Source organism: Budorcas taxicolor, chromosome 15 (genome assembly GCF_023091745.1).
Source record: "Budorcas taxicolor isolate Tak-1 chromosome 15, Takin1.1, whole genome shotgun sequence".
In the NCBI taxonomy this organism is placed as follows: domain Eukaryota; kingdom Metazoa; phylum Chordata; class Mammalia; order Artiodactyla; family Bovidae; genus Budorcas; species Budorcas taxicolor.
The window spans coordinates 33,135,186-33,139,544 of NC_068924.1; the positions used below are offsets into that span (position 1 = coordinate 33,135,186).

The 4,359-nt window shown below is 45.1% G+C and overlaps 1 pseudogene; it reads right to left on the bottom strand.

Annotated features, from left to right (window-relative positions):
* Positions 1-1,123: 1,123 nt before the first annotated feature.
* On the bottom strand, positions 1,124-1,761 carry LOC128060641 (60S ribosomal protein L10-like; annotated as a pseudogene).
* Between the last annotated feature and the right edge of the window lie 2,598 nt (positions 1,762-4,359).

Genomic DNA, 4,359 nt, shown 5'->3' on the forward strand with positions numbered 1-4,359 from the left:
GGAAGTTGCATTAAAAGAGGGCAATAATAGATTAAAAGCTGCCGGGATCCTGGTGACTGACCGTCAATATCCTTTATCCCCTACCTCGCCCCAATTCTGCCCCCTCCATGCACTATTAGTCCAAATCGATGGGCTGTCCATTGACATCACCAGCTCCAGCATTAATGCGAGCTCACAAAAGAAGCCCGGCCCTGTATTATCACTCCTCTCGCTTCCAAATTACCACATAATGCAGGCCACGGGCAGCTTGTGACATGTTAACACTATACACGATTTGTTGGGATTGGACTAAATATTTCATGGCTAAAGATTTCATCAGAGACTTGATGACAGAAATAAACTGCTGCCCAGGGGGAAATCACTGGAAATAATAGAATTAGGCGTTGTTGGAAAATCCAGAGGGACCAAGGGCTTGTAAAAGGATATAAGGGAACACTGTCCACAGCTGGCGGCCTGCGGTGTGCCTGCTTATGAGAAAGAGACTGCAAAGAAAGGCCTTTTGGTTGGTCCCCCGTAAGAACAGGTATTCAGATTTCAGCTGGTTTACTTTCTATTCTTGAGCAAAAGCTGGGGAGGGGATTCCTCGTCTGTGATGACCGGGAATGTGACCATCATGGGGTGAATTGTGTCCCCTTCACCCCAATTTAAAAAAAAATGGTTAAAAGTCCTAATCCCCACAACCTCAGAATGTGACCTCTTTTGGAAATAGTCATTACAGAGGTAATTGGTTAAAATGAGGTCACTATGGTGGGTCCTAACCCAGTATGACTGCTGTCCTTATTTAAAAAAAAAAAAAAGGAATTTGGACACAGAAACAGACATGCACAGAGGGAAAAAGATGTGACCCATACAGGGAGAAGACAGTCACGTGACTGGACTGATGCATCTTTAAGCCCAAGGATGCAGGCAGCCATCAAAAGCCAGAAGGGAGGAGCCGGACCCCTCCCTCCCTGAGTATTCGAGAGCATGGCACTGCCAACACCTTGATTTCTGACTGCTAGCCTCCAGAACTGTGACAATACATTTCTGTTAAGTTTTTGGTACTCCGTAGGGGTTTTGGGAGGCAGGGAAGTAGGATTTGTTGCTAGGCATGCATGAGTAAGGAGGGGACAGCCCAAGGCTCTCATGCATACAGGGCCTGCCCTCTGTCCAGAGGACCACGGCTGGGTGAGTATCTGACCCCCAGCCACAGGGAAAGAACCACTCTTCTGCCACCGCGTTTCCAAAGTTATCCACATTAAACTTTGAAGATCCCCACTTCTGGGGATCTTCTGGTGTCCAGGGAACTTGAACTTGGCCCTGAGGAGGGCCTCAATCACATGCTTCTTGTTCTGCAGCTTGGTGCAGATGGACATCGCGACTTGGCCAGTGTGGACCCTGGCCACTGTGCCCTGGGGCTTTCCAGAGGCACCGCACAAACCTGTCTGGAGCCTGTCAGCTCCAGGACAGGACAACACCTTGTTGATGAGGATGATGTGGAAGGGTGGAGCTGTATTTGGATGTGAAAGCCAGCTTTGCCACAGCTTTTCACCACTTTTTGTACTTGCTGGCACAAATATGGGCAGCCTCCAGGGCTTCGGAAGAGAGCTGCTCATACTCATCTGACCCCATGTGGCCACAGAGAGGGAACTCATCCAGTTTTGCTTCTTCCGCATCACGTCAAAGATGCATCTCAGCATCAGGGACACCTTGGCAGAAGTGAGACTTTGGGTACCGCTTGCTCTTAAAATACTGGTAACACTGGGCATGGCAGTGGCCCATGATGACACCAGGATCTTCAGCGGCGTGCCGAAGGGAGAGTTACAGATTTTTTGATGTGGACCATTTTTTAAGTCTTTATTTAATTTGTTGCAATATTGCTTCTGTTTTATGTTTTTGTTTTTTGGCCATGAGGCATGCAGGATCTTAGCTCCCGACCAGGGATCAAATCACCGCACACCCTGCATTAGAAGGTAAAGTGTTAACCACTGGACCACCAGGGAAGTCCCCTAAGTTTTTGGTACTTTGTTATGGCAGCCTTAGGAAATGTTAATATTATCTAACTAATAGTTAATAATACTAGCTCTTCTAATACTTACTCTATGAGTCAGGCACAGAGCTAAACATTCTACATACATTGGCTAATTTAATGCTCATAACAAGCCTAATGGTTGATGACTATAATCCCCATTTCATAGGTAAAGATACTCAGTTTCAGAAAGAATAATTTGCCCAAGGTCACAAACCCAGTAAATGGCAGAGCAGGTCCCAGACAGACACATAAGAAACACTAATTCAACAAAAAGATTTCTGGTGAATATTTGCAGGGTCTCTCAAGTGGTTACTTGCCTGCAGCTTGCTTTCTGTCAGCCCACCAACCTAACTGTTTCAACTCCTGGGTTTGGAATCTGTATCTGCTTGGTTTGAGTGTCCACAACGTCTCAAAGGGAAGTGTAGGCTTTAGAAAACAATAGCACAGGACTTCCCTGGGGGTCCAGGTCCAGCAGTCAAGATTCTGCACTTCTGCTGCAGGGGTCGTGGGTTTGATCCCTGGTCAGGGAACCAAGATCCGGCATGCCGCAAGTGTGGCCAAAAAAAAATAAAACAGCACAGGGCATTGGGGTGATGGGAGAGTATGGCGAAACAGTCTAAACTTTCAGTCACAAGATAAGTAAGTTTGAGGATCTAATGTACAGCCCCATGATTATATTTGACAATATATGTACTGAATACTTAGAAATTGCTAACAGAGTAAATCTGTTTTGTTTTTTTTTTAACTGGAGTATAACTGCTTTACAATACTGTTAGTTTCTGCTGTGTAATGAAGTGAATCAGCTCTATATATACCTATATGCCCTCCCTCTTGAGCCTCCCCACTAGGTCACCACAGAGTACCGAATTGAGCTCCCTGCGCTATACAGAAACTTTCTATTTTACACATTGTAGTATATATATATTCCAATCCCAATGAAAGGCAATGCCAAAGAATGCTCAAACTACTGCACAACTGCACTCATCTCACACACTAGCAAAGTAATGCTCAAAATTCTCCAAACCAGGCTTCAACAGTACGTGAACTGTGAACTTCCAGACGTTCAAGCCGGATTTAGAAAAAGCAGTGGAACCAGAGATCAAATCCCCAACATCTGTTGCATCATCGAAAAAGCAAGAGTTTCAGAAAAACATGTAATTCTGCTTTATTGACTACGCCAAAGGCTTTGACTGTGTGGATCACAACAAACTGTGGAAAACTCTTCAAGAGATGGCAATACCAGACCATCTGACCTGCCTCCTGAGAAATCTGTATGCAAGTCAGGAAGCAACAGTTAGAACTGGACACGGAACAACAGACTGGTTCCAAATTGGGAAAGGAGTACATCAAGGCTGTATATTGTCACCCTGCTTATTTAACTTACATGCAGAGTACATCATGAGAAATGCCGGGCTGGATGAAGCACAAGCTGGAATCAGGATTGCCGGGAGAAATATCAATAACGTCAAATATGCAGATGACACCACCCTTATGGCAGAAAGTGAAGAAGAACTAAAGAGCCTCTTCATGAAAGTGAGAGAGTGAAAAAGTTGGTTTAAAACTCAACATTGAGAAAACTAAGATCATGGCATCTGAACCCATCACTTCATGGCAAATAGATGGGGAAACAGTGGAAACAGTGTCAGACTTTATTTTGGGGGGCTCCAAAATCACTACAGATGGTGACTGTAGCCATGAAATTAAAAGATGCTTGCTCTTTGGAAGGAAAGCTATGCCCAACCTAGACAGCATATTAAAAAGCAGAGACATTATTTTGCCAACAAAGGTCCATCTAGCCAAAGCTATGGTTTTTCCAGTAGTCATGAATGGATGTGAGAGTTGGACTGTGAAGAAAGCTGAGTGCTGAAGAATTGATGCTTTTGAACTGTGGTGTTGGAGAAGACTCTTGAGAGTCCTTTGGACTGCAAGGAGATCCAACCAGTCCATCCTAAAGGAAATCAGTCCTGAATATTCATTGGAAGGACTGATGCTGAAGCTGAAACTCCAGTACTTTGGCCACCTCATGCAAAGAACCGACTCACTGGAAAAGACCCTGATGCTGGGAGGGATTGGGGGCAGGAGGAGAAGGGGATAACAGAGGATGAGATAGCTGGATGGCATCACCAACTTGATGGATATGAGTTTGAGTGAACTCCAGGAGTTGGTGATGGACAGGGAGGCCTGGCGTGCTGCGATTCATGGGGTTGCAGAGTCTCGGACACGACTGAGCGACTGAACTGAACTCAGTGTATATATGTCAATGTTACTCTCTCAATTCATCTTACTCTACCTTTTCCGCCAACCCATGTCCACACGTCCATTCAAGAGAGTAAATCATAAATGTTCTC